The 15,287-nt window shown below is 34.1% G+C and overlaps 1 long non-coding RNA gene across 2 annotated transcripts; it reads right to left on the bottom strand.

Moving 5' to 3' along the window:
• Positions 1-6,729: 6,729 nt before the first annotated feature.
• On the bottom strand, positions 6,730-14,370 carry LOC149781203 (uncharacterized). 2 transcript variants are annotated; one of them, XR_016414652.1, is made up of 6 exons: positions 14,169-14,370; positions 13,558-13,694; positions 12,781-12,919; positions 11,939-12,040; positions 11,205-11,233; positions 6,730-8,970 (listed from the first exon to the last, which is right to left on the bottom strand). It is a non-coding gene; the product is annotated as an uncharacterized LOC149781203 (long non-coding RNA). The 2 variants fall into 2 exon arrangements; XR_016414653.1 differs by lacking the exons at positions 13,558-13,694; positions 14,169-14,370 and having other exon boundaries at positions 12,781-13,357.
• Between the last annotated feature and the right edge of the window lie 917 nt (positions 14,371-15,287).

Here is a 15,287-nt window from a genome sequence, read left to right as displayed (position 1 = left end):
AGACTGATTCGGAAGGGATCCTAACAGACTGATTTGGAAGGGATCTTAACATAGACTGATTTGGAAGGGATCCTAACATAGGCTGATTTGGAAGGGATGCTAACATAGATTGATTTGGAAGGGATCTTAAAATATGACTGATTTGGAAGGGATCCTAACATGCGACTTATTTGGAAGGGATCTTAACATATGACTGATTTGGAAGGGATCTTATCTTAACATGTGACTGATTTGGAAGGGATCTTAGCAACACTAATTGATTAGTTACAAATACAGACTGGGATCCTGACTTGGTAATTTAACAGATGCCACTCCAGGACAGACCCTGAGATTAATACATAATGTAGTATTTTTACTAATATTAGTACCTTTATTTTGTGGATGGGTACTAAAACGAACCTATATGTACCAATGGAGCATCGGGTGTGATGTTTTTGGCTGTTAAAGCTTGTATTCACAATCTTGGTTTGGAGTTGCAAAATTCAAAGGCACCATGAAAGGAAGCCACAAACTTGGATACAAACTGCACTTGAATTTATATACTATTACATAGATAAATACTTTGTTCATATTGACAAAACATCTTTTCAGTGCATTGTTATATCATAATCCACTTATGCTGACATGCAGCCTTAGTAATGTATACTGTAATACACTCAAACAGGAGGTATATTATAGGACAAAAAAATATCTTGGAACGGAACGCACAGAACAATGACGGCAAAACTGCTTCTTATATCTGAGCATGTGCAATTTTTAGTTACAGCAACAATGGCAGCTTCTAGGAGGGTACAAATGTTTATAGTTCTTTAATTAAATTCTAGACATATGTTTACATTGTTGCATAGTTCATTATTTAGAGTTTAAAATGTGTTTCCATTGCTAGACATTGCGTTACAGTTTTTGCAAGAACACATAAGTGGGGAAGAGTCCCCAGGGATCTATTCGGATGTTAGTGGTCATGTTATTTTAAGTGGAGCCTTCAGATGAAAAGCTCAAGATTATTTTCAACTGTAGACGTTTTCAAAGTACTGAACCCAAATCTGCAATTCTTGCTTATGTATTAGGCTTCTTTGCCAGTGTAAAAATGTTACTTGTTAACCCATTTAAAGTTGCTGCACAGTTCTAAAACGTAAGACGCATCATATAATTTTGTTTTGGTGTTACCAAACCAAAAATAACATGTGATAAGTCTTACATTGTTAGACTACTGCACAGTGAATTTCACACACATTTTTAATGCATCACACCTTTTGCAGGAAATTAAAGAAGAAAGAAGAAGCGATTGAGGAGACAGTGGGATCTGCTGGTGAAAAGGGTATTTATTTCTTTGCACAGTCACTACCATTTCATTATTCTATTTTCAGTTACAGTAGAAATTATACTGGTTATGTAGGCGTTCAACACCAAACATTTCAGTAGTGAGTGTAATTATTTTAGAATTTTAGTAAAGTACATTTAAATGACAGTTATTCACTATATTTGGATACTGTTACAACCATATTCCTTTGAATAAATAGAGATAAACACTTTTATTAATATTTTTATTATGTATAATGCACAATTTTACAAATATATCTTGACGAATGTTCAATATCTCATCAGAATTCAAATTATATAATAAAAATTATGGTACGCATAACACTTATCAGAAAATAAATATTTTATAAATAATTAATCATAATATTGTAATAGACTCTGGATTAACCAGTTCTGCACCATAATGGGGTTGGGGTGGATTTTACTACTGTATGTGAATTCTCCATATGTTATTAGAGATGTTTCTTTTAAGATATTAGTGTTGCATGTTTAGCTCATTGGACCTTGGGCAGTGCAGGAGCATGTAGTTGTGGCAAATTAGTTGCTTTGTGGTTACATTAATTTTTACGTATAACTGCTCCCTATTTTCGATAATGCGCCACTTCATAGGCATGTTCTCAGACTTCCTGCAGTCCATGGAGTCAGACTATACTGAATTACCAATTAGGTAATCCCATATTTATTATGTAGGTTGGAAATCTCTGTCAATACGTTTTAGCTATTACCATGTTGATCATTATATTACACTTCGCTTGTCAAGGTTTGACATTTTACATTCAGCACCGTTTCTTGCACAAATTACATGCTTGTGTTACCTCATTTAACACCAGATGTGTTTCTCCATCATGTGGCTGCTTGATGTGAACGTCACGACACGTGTAGTAAATATGAAGTTTCAGGTTGTTCGAGTTTCGCGGTAAACGAACTTTTCAACGATCGAGTCAAGTTCTTATTGACGCCATCTTTGTTCGTTTGTGACCCATGACCTCGATGGTTAGATATTACAGGTATGTGATTCACATACATTTACACTTAGATGAAGTCACAGTGAACTTATTGCCGAAAGTAATATCTTAAATATACCGACTTTATATAAAAATCTGTTAGATTTATTGAGCAATGTAATTTGTGTTGTGCATAGTAGCAACCTCCCCAGCAACCGCAATTCTTTTAGTATCATTATACCCTGTCATTGGTTTGCCGCAGTTTATCCATTCGAGAACTGTTGTTTTACTACTGAAAACTATATAGATATATTATGATACAGAGTTTTTGTCTCAGAGTTTTGTACAGAATAAGATATAAGATATGAGAACATTTTATATGTTGGAATATATTGAACCTTATTCATATGTGATCGATATCGCAAGATTTGGGATAGACTGAGGTTTGCCAGTTTGCCACATCTGATTCGTTGGCGGATTCGGTCTGCCAATTCTGATTGGTTCAGTACCGTCACGTGGTATAAAACCGAAGGGTATATATTGGAGTGGAAGACGGTACTTATCATATAACTGCAGAGCGCGGTAAACTTCAAAACGATAATAACATCTGTGAAGTCCAATACTCCTTTTAGGTAATGACATATATAAATTGCTAAATAATAATAATAATAGTATAGGACTGACAAAGTAATAATAATACTCTGAATTATGTGGACATTAATTAGGTAAAAAGCTAGCAAAATAAGCTATACCTGGAATATTTAAACGTCCGTGTTTTTAACAATATGCAGAGACAAGCATTCTGGAAAATTACGTAGAAATGTTGAGTAAGTAAATTAATCTTCAGAATTATCGTGCAGTTATCTCCCACGACATTGGTAACCTGGGTTAAAAAAATACAAAGCAAATCTTAAACTCTCGACTGTTAGGGTCACTCTATGATTTCCAATTATTATTTAATTTATTTAACATTGAAACGGACTATTATGTGCTGAGACATTTTATTGAAAAGATCCTGGAACAAGACATCAGAAAGTAATGTCAGTATCAAATTGTTACGATACAAGAGTGCATGCAACGAGTGTTTCAGGAGTATATTTGTCTTATTCCAAATGAATATTGTGTACTGGTAACCGTTTTCCAGTTTCTTAGCTATGTTACTTTCATTAAACATTTTTGGTTGACTTTACTGTTGAGTGGAACTTCTTCAATTAACCCTCCCTAGCAGACAGGAATTAGAGGTCGCTTACAATATAAAGAGAATTTTAATATGCCTGTTCATTTTTAAAGAAAACTTATTTTTATGATATTGGTTGATACTTTCGCTAGTTAAATTATTCTGTAAATTAGAATAATATAAAAATATTCTTAACTAATTATAAATGGGACATAAAATTAAAAAAAAAATAGTTTGATTAATGAATGTCGTATAGTGTTTTGAACTTTAGACCTATTGGATATACCATCTTAATACGGTGAATCCAATAGGTTTTCTTTAGTGGATGTTCCATCTCAGAATCAGTTATAATAGGTTGAAAGGAGAAATCTTGCAAAGTAAGGGAACTCTTGTTAAAATGGCAACATGAGATCATAATGATTGATCAATAAAAAAATTTATGTCCGATCTATGTTGGTTCATATGTTTAGATATTTGTTGTTATAATATATATATATATATATATATATATACACACACAAACACACACACACACAGTCAAACCTGTAGTAACGATCACATATGTTTTTTGTCACCGGCTAACAACAGCGATTCAAATTTCATCCCAGCAAATATATAAATGTCTTGTATTTAAAGGTCTTTGCCTTCCACTGAGGTATGTCAGGAGTTTTCTGAACAAATAATGGTTTTAGACTGCCTTAGGTGGTCACTTTCTTTGTTTCATGAGCTTTTGACTCTGTCTGTCTGTCTCTCTCTCTCTATATATAATAGTCTAGGTTATAAGGCCTGTTGTAATATAGGGACCGTGAGACAAACATATCGAAGAAAAAGCGTGTCCAGAGACTGGCATTAAAAGTTAAGCTGAGAATTCTAAACACTCCAAACGAGCTTGATGCATCCCATTTCTACCACAATAGTTTAGGTGTGAATGTTGATATAAAACCTCATTCCATCAACAGCAATAGGCAGTGCTGCAAAGGTTACTGGGCATGTTGACTTTCCAGACTGCATGATAAAGTTGAAATTGTGACATGGAATATTACAGGTATTACCTGTATCATGATATGTCCTGTACATCCACCCACATCCATATCAAATCATGTCTGACTTACTGCTTACATGGATTAAATGGAGATTATTGACTGATGACATGCATGCAAGCATGGATGATTGTGTTGAATAAGAAGGTTAGAAGAAAGAGGGTGTTCTTTATGTATTAGAACATGCTAGCATGATAGCTCTGTCTTAAATACATTCCTTTATTCTTTCAGTCAGTAAATCATTTCATTTTAGATTCTTTTTTATAGATCTATTTTGCTTTTTAATTTCTTTACCTTTGTCTTTATATCCTGAGAAAGCTGTTTCGACCTCTCCATAGGTCTCAGGTGGTAGTAAATAACAAAAGTGCACATAACATGCATTGTGTTACCTACGGATTTCCCGACCACAGTTTTTAATTCTGTATCATGTTCTTCATGATGTCTTTGAGCACTGTCATTTTGCACATGAACTAAGATCTTCATTTCTGTCTGCAGTGTCCACTGGCTTCTGATAAACACACGTACAGGAGTCATCACCCTTGGAATCCAGCAGTACTTTGCAGTAGTCAGATTTCCTTTTGCCTTGCTGAGTTTTGTACCGCAGATGAACCTGTATCATATATACTCATCTTGTCAGAATATGTTGCCTGGTTTGTGGATGCTTTTCATACAACTCATGGAAAGTACAGTCTTTATCCATTGATCTCAGAGTCCATGGTGAAAGTATACCTCGCAAATAATTTACTTTGGTTTTCAATGATTTTCCCAGTCTGTTATTAAGTCTATGTCTGGTTGAATGCACTCCTGCCTCAAACTTTCTTTAATAGTTGACATTTTTAGGTAATTTAACACTGATTGATCTGTTCACAGCCTCACATTTCTGTGTCATTGTGTTCAGTTGCAATCGTTCTACAACAACACATTCCATTTTCGGGACTTCTAGTTGGATATTCTTATTATTTTCTATCATGTTCGGATGAATCACTTGATGAGGGCCCAGGTATGCTGATCGTATCGATCAACTGTTAAAACTTCCTCCCCACAGACTTTTGAATAATGCTGACATTTCTTGCAGTCCCCAGAATAACAGCGCAGAGTGGCATCCAGTACTTGGGGGAGCTGACATTTAATATTTCTAACATCACCACCATAATTGTCTTCCATCATTCATTTGAAGATCAAACTGCAGAGTACTTAAATATCTTGGCTAAGAATTTGCTATTTGAGCCTTTTCTCTGTAACCGTTTCACAGGCAATTCCAACAGTTTGAGATAAACCTTGACCAGGTGTCTTTTCACATCCAAGGCTAATGGCATTGTATCTTGCATCAAAAACAACCTTCATTTGTGTAGGATCCTGCACACCACGCATGACATTAACTTGTCTGACTAGTTTCAGCTTGTCTGCCATAAAAAGTTTGTATTTAACTCTACAGTAGCTTTGCCTACAATGTTGGAGGGCCTTTGCATAGATGTTCTCCTATGTGGTGGAATGTCAATGGCCACAAGGAAATATCTAGCTCTGGTGTTGCCCACTGGTGTATCTTGTAGTCCAGCTTGAAGCATCATATTTGAAGCAGCAGGATTTGGCACAGGCTTATTGTTTTTACCTTCTTGTACAACTTATACTCTGCTGACTTAAAGTTTCAGTTTTTAAACATCATTATATGCTTCCAAGCAAGTTTCCCTTTTCTTTCATCAACAATTTGGAACTCAGGTCTCTCACATATGTTGTCTTGATTGTCATGCCGATGAATGATTTTGTTCATCTTTTCAATATTTTTTTCCCCCTACAGATCATATGTGCCCCATTATACTGATTCATTTCCGTCTATTTCAGGTCCAGTTTTGTTGTGGATGATGGCCATAGAATTCTAGAAGACCCAGACCAAAGAGTCTGGTACCACAACTGATTTGTCAGCTTTGTCCCTGCTATTCTTCTGGTCACTGATGCAGCACTGGAATTTGGTAGAGTATTATCGGTCAGATATGTGACCCCTTTATATGGAATATTTCCAGGTTTAAAATAAAGTCTTCTTCCTCTTATTGTCAACTTTCATGGTTTCAGTTACAATAACTGCATGTAAAGTACAAGTATCATTTCTCTCACTTGTATAACTAGGAAGAGGCATGATACCTTGGTTTTCAAAGAACTCCACCAACTCTTCAATACTATTGGAAGCTTAACATCTGAGAGCTCCTCCCCTTCATCAGTGGAAATGACATCACTTCCTTGGTTAGTACCCTTAACTTGTTTATTTCGATGATACGAGATTTCAGGTGTTGCCTATTATTGACAGGCCCAAGTTTAATTACTTCACACCCGATAAGGAAAACCATTCATGTTCATGATAAAGGAATGAAGACATGTTGCCAAAGAACAAAATTTTTCAACTTCAGGTTTTAAATTTTCACGAAAATTTAATTTGAATTAAAGCTGCTATACAAAAATGTTTATCAGTTTTTAAAAATGAATTTGCTAGTAAAGTTTAACAAATTTAATTTCTAGCAATTTCCAAATATGTGCTATTACTCAAAACTAATTACAGTTTATTTCAAGTGTTTATCTTGATTAATAAAATCACTTTTAAACTTTTAATGCATTTTTGACAGTTGGCCATTTTCCACTTCCTTGTGTTTCTGTTACAATGGTGTAAAATAAAAACCTCTGTTATATTCATGGATCAAATTCCTTAAGCTTTGCAGCATTATTTCAGACACATTTTATTACAGATGAAAGTTTTTTCCATTCCGGTAAAATTTTCTAACCCTGTTAGGAATCAGGTCACAATCAGTACTTCCAGTTTAGTGCCCATGAATGTAGCCCTAGTCTATTTTTGGAGCATTTTTTTCTCATTTTGTTGGTGTTACAAGAGGTAAATTTAGTCATTCTTGGCATGGATTTAAAGGTATTTCTTCAGAATATAGCTTAGGGAATGGTTGTCTGTGTGTGTTTGTCTGTGTGTATTTTGTCTTGTGTGTATTTTGTCTGTGTGTATTTTGTCTGTGTGTTTGTGTGTGTATATTTTGTCAACAGTGTACAGTGAGTAATAAGGCCTTGGTAATGATCCAGAAGTGAAATCTGTGTTCCACTGCAAGTTGGTTTGTTTACAATCCAGACTCTCAAAGAAATTCTGGTGAACTTATAACAAGAACTTCACTGTGAAGTCATCTCTGAAGGTATTTTAGATTAATTTTTTATTTGTACTGATTGGTTCCCTGTGGAAATTTCAGTAATGATAAACAAATCCATTGGCTCCAGCCTGGAACAGTGGTACAAATACAGCTATGGATTCCGATCATATAAAAATTCATTATGCTAGGTCATTGCCTACATGGTCAAACCACATTTGTAAAGAGGATACACAGTTTGCATTGTGATTTGTCTCGTGTTTGAACCCCAGGTACAGCTTAACAATAAACATGATCAGATGAGATCAATTTGGTACAACCCATGTAGGTGTAAGCTTCATATCTGGTGTTTGTGATGGACAACCAGGCAGAAGCTAACTTAAAATCGGAAGACAAAAATCTTTAACGAACAAAAGGCCAAATTTAAGGGGTGTATATCTCTATAAATATCTGAGATGTTTAAAGTCTGAGCTATGTCTCAAACTCCCAAGACCACAAACACGTAGTGCTGTAAATATTGAGATAATGTGAGAAGTTAAACGCACTGAAAACCCTTCATTGTAAGCTGATAATTTTGCAAGTAAAAACACTATGCTACCCCATGCCATTTCAACTGGCTAGAACTTTATAAGTAACTGGAAATTTTGTACTGAAAATTTGCATGCTGCCATCATTTACATAGATGTACACATGGACAAAATTTCATGGTAATCAGAGATCATAGCCTGGGTTCTCTGGGTAATTTTTCATGGAATAACTGTCTTGCTTGATGCCAGCAATAACTGCCATCTTTAGGGTCATGTGCTGCATCATCTGTTTTTAGAAAGCATCTCTTGATTTTGGCCCCATAAGTAAAATTTACAATGTTTCATGAAATTATTTTGTGTCATGTAAGACAGGGAGCCCTTTAATCTCTGCAATCTTGAGTTGGACTGTTCGACCACTTGGGAATTTAATTTACAATACTGTGGATATGCCTTCAACTCGTAACTCGGACCACATGTTGTAAATATAGAGACAAACAAATCCTTAAATTAAGTAAATTCCAGATTGAAACAGTGATAGATAAACTTGGTAGCCTTTTGAGCAAATAAGAACTCATCAAACTGGAGTTTGGTGATACCAGTGTGCAGCTAATGTAATGCCATTAAGACAATCTTTGGGTAAAATATACTCTGTTACATGATTCAGTTTGTTTTTCTGACAATATCTTACTTATGCTTACAACGTGGGCAAAACAGTGTAAACACTCCTGGCAGCAGATGTGGATGTCCCTTGGCAAATTTGGAGCAAATGTCCTTCAGTCTTGACCCTTTCTTATCTGCAACAAATGTTCCTCTCTTTCTAATCTGTGGAAGCTGAGGAAAAAACGACAGGTCATCAATATCTCCTTCATTTGGTAATTGTGATGGGCACGCTTTTTTAACGAACGGATCAAAAACGGTTTTTTTTTTAAAAATAGGGAAGGATGTTGTTTAGAGTGACAAATGGAAATTTCTCCTTCAAATTTGAAAGAAGGTTGAAAAATACTGGTATTTCTTTCTGAATTCTGGAAAGAGTGGTGTCATCTTCAAAGATAGAAACATGTTTTGCCAATTCAGAAAATCAAATTAATCTTCTGAAAATATAATCCAAGTGCATCTTTGCTAGCCAAAGTTCCAGGTGTATTTGAGTGAAAGGCATTTGTCCAAACACGGACCAGCACTGGAAAATTGCTTATGCAAGTTGTGTTCTCTCCTTGTCTCGGTCATGTAGGAACAGTGTACACATTTTAACAACTTATTTTTGATTGGATACAGTGGTTTGCTGCCACATAAAATGAATTTTACAGACCTGCAGCACTGAAATATTTGCGCGATATGCGAAGGTGTAGATAGGGCTATCATATAGGAACCTTGGCTAGCTCAGATGAATCCAAGTGTTACAAATATAATATTGTACAAATTTAAATGTATTTGTGTGAGTGTGTGATTTGGATTTGTAACGTAGCTTTAACAATTTTTCAGTCATATCGCTATGATGTCTGCATTGTGGCAGTTTATAGTGATGTCTAGCATTGGGGCATCATGCTGCTGACATGTTGCATGAGGTCCCACCCAGTCACATTATCCTGACACCAGACTGACCAGTCCTAACACTAACCTCTTAATGCTGAGCCAAGCGAGGCAGCTGTTAGTACCATTTTTGTATGTCTTTGGTATGACTCTGCCAGGGATCGATACCACGACCTCCCGCATCCGAGGCAGCCGCTCTATCGACTAGGCTACCGGAGCAGTACTGCAGTTTTATAATAATTGCAAATATTACCACAGAATATTGAGACAATTTCAAGTAAAAGGCCAGTTGTTCCCCCAAGAATGATATTTAAACTGGATGCTTCAAAAATATTTTTTCATATTCATCTGCTTCAGAAATGAACACGGAATCGATACAATTATTGGCACAATGCATGATCTGTACCTTTAATTCTATGTATATGCCAACGATTGAAGATTATATCAAACACGACCAAGAAAAGAGGTAGTTAATAACAATGATAATATCTTAAGCATACACCTGCAGTTCAATAAAGGAAATGATTAAGAGGGCTTTCATAAACTTTAATACAGTAACATGACCTTATTAACAATGCTGCTATGGCTGAAAAAGAAAAACCTAATTACAAGGGATAAAACCCCCAATAAAGTGAATATTTTAAATTAATACTCAGACGAATCGATATGCTTACTTTCCAGTTAAGAAGTAATACACGAATCTTCTAAGGACTTCATGACATATGATGTATCTACCCATATTTAGCACACACTGCTCCAGGCCATTCAAATGGAACGTTTTCTCACATTCCATGCATGTTTTGGAGAAGAATAAAAATTAAATATCACATAACTCTGTTACATTTCAATAAATACAGGAGTCATTAGAGATATGTAAAATGTTCAGGTATTATTTACAGTGGTACTGGATAATATAACAGGCTTAAGGACTGTATCAGTAGGTAATGATAACTTATTCTCAAATTTCTACTCTTAATGAAGTGTACCAGTCCTGTTATCTTTCCATATACCTATACTTACATTTCATATAATATTACAAACTTTCTCTGAAAATTTGAACTGTTGCACATGTCACACGATTCATTTTCTTGCTCAAAGTCATAAGAATTTAATTTGTATGTATAAGAAAGCTTTTTTCATCAAAACAGATAAAAACCATTCCACCAATTCTGAGTAACAAGCTAATTATTCAGTTTTAAAAAAAGAAAAATTGTTGTCTTAAAGCCCTGAAGATCAACAAAGCCAATTCCCCATATTTTATTGTGACATGTCTTTTGCATTATCTACTGATATTAACTTTATATTGCATAGATGAGTTTATTGTTCAAAACGTAATTTCCTGTCATGTACTTTTCAAAGATATATCTTTTCAAATCTTACTAAAAGAAACACAATTATAGCCAACAATTTTAAATGATGCACACCTTTTTATGATGAGGGAAATTTAGGTATTAGATTTGAATGTAAACCTACACTTTAAAGTGGGGTTGGGATGGGGCTGGGCAGGTCATTTATGACATAACAAAATTTTAACTTACATCTGCATATGTATCACACTCATTATCATCTGAAAAATGTGAAGTGACTTAAAAGCAAATACATACTGTGAGCAATGCAAGCATTTTCATATTTTTCTACATATTACCAGACAGTCCATGATGTAATAATTGGGCATGGTGACAAACAGAAATTTTATCCGGAAATGTAATATTCATAAAACTGAAAATACTACAGTGAAGAATTTGTAAACGAAAATTCAAAAGTAAATATAGCAAATAGTCTAGATAATGGCTTAACATATATTACAACATTTATTGAATATGTAAGTAAAACAATGACATTAGGCTGGAAAATGGACCAATTATCACAGATTCATACAGTTGGTAATTATCATATAAATGTCAATTTTGTCAGCTTTAAATTTTGGCTATTTACTTATTATTCATATTTGAATTTGTAATTGTCGTGAGTTTCGTTGATGTAATGTTAATGTTGTATATGTGTATCACCACTGACAGAAAACAATTTAAAGTTTCACTTTCTTACAGAAATCAGATTACCAGAAGTTATTATATCAGTCAGATATTAATGCTAATGTCTAAGATGAAATTCAAATACATGTGCAATACTGAAATGAACATAGATTAAGGATGGACTGACAATTATGGTCATGACATTACTTATTTATAATATCATTCTCTTTTGACCCTTACAACTTAGGTTTCACAGTAATTTGCAATACTGATTGGCACTTGGAATATTATTTATATACCTGTTGAAAGAGTCGGAAAAATCTGGATTAATGCATCAAAGGGGTCTAAAATGGTTGTCAATGTGCTAATGTGGATGCATCCAGGCATTCTCCTCATAAAATCTGAAATAAAAAATGTGTCATTACATTAACAAGTGGACATAATTTGTTACAACAATCAAAGCCACTGAGCTGTTGAATAATTAATAAGGGATGAAACAATTTAACCGTGATCAATGAAGTGGGCAATAATAATAATATTAAAAAAAACCTGTCTGTAATCACATAAATAGGTAATTATAATAATAGATTGAATATTTATAATTCAGAAACAACAAATAGTGTTGGACAAATAAAACTTTCCATGTCAAGTACGAGTCATCGTACATGGGATAAAACTTGTACTATTAAGAAAGAACAAATGCAGAAACACCACTTACATAACCAAACTGTAGTGGTACATCATTGTTCCAAGTCACAAACAATGACATCAGTTATTCACTTAGAATTGATTTATACAAGGTTTCTCCAAAGCTGAACAAAAGTTACATAGCCCAGTATTATTCTGATTGTAAAGCTACAATTCCTAGTGACACAGTGAACTTGACTTTGATGTGTAACACTGTTTCCAATTGTGAATTATTATTTTAGTGAAATTCTATGAAACTGCATGCATAACTCAATAAATAGGTTAGACAGAAACAGGAAACAAAAAAACAAAAAAAACAAAAGGGACCATGTAATTGGTCAAAGTTATTGCTATATCTCACTTTCTTGTGACAGAACTTTCAGAACTGGAATATGCATCTTTAAAGTGGATGACTTGATTGACATTGCAGATAAATCATTTTTATTTTTTTTACCAATGTATGGTACATGCATCCTATCTCCACAGCATTCTATCAACTCGGATCTAGTTACATCGCAGGTGCATTTATAGATTCAATGCATGTCTTCATTGAAAGACATCCCCCTTCTTGTTGCAAAAAGAAACTTCCCTGTCTGTGAAAAAAAACCCAGACAGAAGATCTTTGATAACAGTATAAACTTATATAAATGAATACACATTATAATGAACAGAATAACAAACAAAAATCATATTGTAACAAATCATGATCACAATTTCTTATTGTCATGTGTCTTGACTTTGATACCATGATCAAAGCAGTGAGCGGTTGGTAAAGCTCTACAAGGAGGACGTGGCATTAAATTATTTATTATAACACATATTAGGGTCCTGAGAAAATGGTCTAGTGGCATGCACATTGTGTATGCCAGATGTAAACAAGGTAATTTTGCTATATCATGCAGATATGATGCCTGTACATAAACAATATTTTGTTAGTGAACAATGTTCACATAAATATAGAACAATAATATACAAAAGATACAATATGTGACTAAACATACATACATTATTTTATAATGTTTTGAATATATGTATAATTGACAAAGTATCACTAGTTTAAAGTGACTATCTTCTACTAGCAAAACTCATTTCCAATTATTCATTCTTTTAGCAAGATGTCCATCATACGATAACTATTACCCTAATGTAAGGCTCTGGAGGCAGGAACTTGGAGTATGGAGTGCTAGGCTACATAAATCTAGAAAGATTAAAAATTTAAAGAAAAATTTACCTTAAGGGCCATCCTATCTTTGTCAAAATCCTGCAACATAAATGTTTGGTAGGTCTTGTCAATCATGAGAAGACTCCTTAAAAAGATTATTCTTCTGAGGTAAGTAATCTCTCAGTAATTGAATCCTCCACTAATGTCTGCAATAGACATTCAACATAGAAAGTGAGACAGCAGGAAATAAAATAAAGAAAAAATTGGGTAATACACGTCATCTATTGATATAACAGTAAACGTTTACATTTTGATGAGATTCTGCAAAATAATTTATTGCTCACATGGCTCTTGCACACAGTGCAAATGCATAAGGGAACAGAACACTTTTATATGTGTATTTAAGTTTTTTAAAGAAGAAAATGTACAGCAGACATTACTCAAATGGATTTAAACCGTTATGAGTTAAATATATTTTTACAATCCTAACACGTTGGGCAGTAAAAGATTCATTTACGTTTTGGACTAAATATTGTTGGCTTAAAATATGAACAAGAAGGTTTGAAAACAGAGACCTGCAATAAAGTTAACCTCACCATGCAAGATTACAATCTAATATGCAAACAAGCAATATGCTTTCTGCCCTTAAAACTGAACACACAAAAAAAATAGTACCTTACCTCGGTTTCAGATGGTACTGCATCTGGTAGTGTCAATGCAACAGGTTTCACTGCAGTCTTTGATGGCATGCCTGATGTAATACCTGGTGGTCTACCCTTCTTTGTTGCATCTCTACCAATGCCTCCCTTTAGATCAACAATTTTGCTGAAGTCATACTTTTCCTCACCGACATGACATTTTTTCAACAAGTCTGATGCTCTGATTCTCTTCTGCAAATAATTAAGATAATCTGAATTTAAATATTTACATACCAAATAAAAATGTGCCACATGATTTTATATAGGGCTAGATTTTATACTGCAAAATAGACTGACATAATTGTTTTTTTTTTAAAAAAACAAAAGTTCCAAAATATCCAATTATGCCAAACGGATGTTTATAGTTAAGTATGGGAAATTGTTAAGCACTGATGCAATACAGTCCTACAATGTAAGACATGGCACATGATGTTTTTGTTATAGTGCCCAAAAAACGGCCGTGTATGACTAAGGACAATTTTGTCAACAGAACAGATACACAATTCCATAAACCAGGTTGTTCTATTAAGACAAATTTGTGTCCATCAAAACAGATTTACAACTTAATAAATCAGGACTGTTTCATTAAAAAAATTGTCTAAACAAAACTTTAAAAAAATTCTATTCTGCTCCCTAATATCGAAATGATACCTTTTTTAACCGGAGCCGCCATTGTTGTTGTAACTAAAAATTGCGCATGCTCACATATAAGAAGCAGTTTTGACTGTTCTGTGCGTTCCGTTCCAAGACATTTTTTGTCCAGTATTTTGGACAACTTGTTTATTTTAAAAATGTCAGATGTGATTGTCGACTTGCTTTTGTTGTAGATATTTGTTTGATGTATTGGACACAAGTTATATCCGGAGAGAGAGAGAGAGAGAGAGAGAGAGAGATTATTAATTCACTTTTTAGTCATAAAGATATTCTTTTGAATGATCATTTGAGTTTTGTATAAAATGTATTTTTGGGACCGCTCTGAAACAGTGAGAAGGAAAATTTTAGATGTCCTGTATATCTGACAACCTGATAGTGCTTCTTGTTTCGTATTAGGGTTACTATTCAGAGCGTTGAAAGTGTCGAGTAATTATATTTGCCTTATAC

This window comes from Sinohyriopsis cumingii, chromosome 15 (genome assembly GCF_028554795.1).
Source record: "Sinohyriopsis cumingii isolate HCF-2022 chromosome 15, ASM2855479v2, whole genome shotgun sequence".
NCBI classification, from domain to species: Eukaryota; Metazoa; Mollusca; class Bivalvia; order Unionida; family Unionidae; genus Sinohyriopsis; species Sinohyriopsis cumingii.
This window is presented reverse-complemented; position numbering and strand designations above follow the sequence as displayed.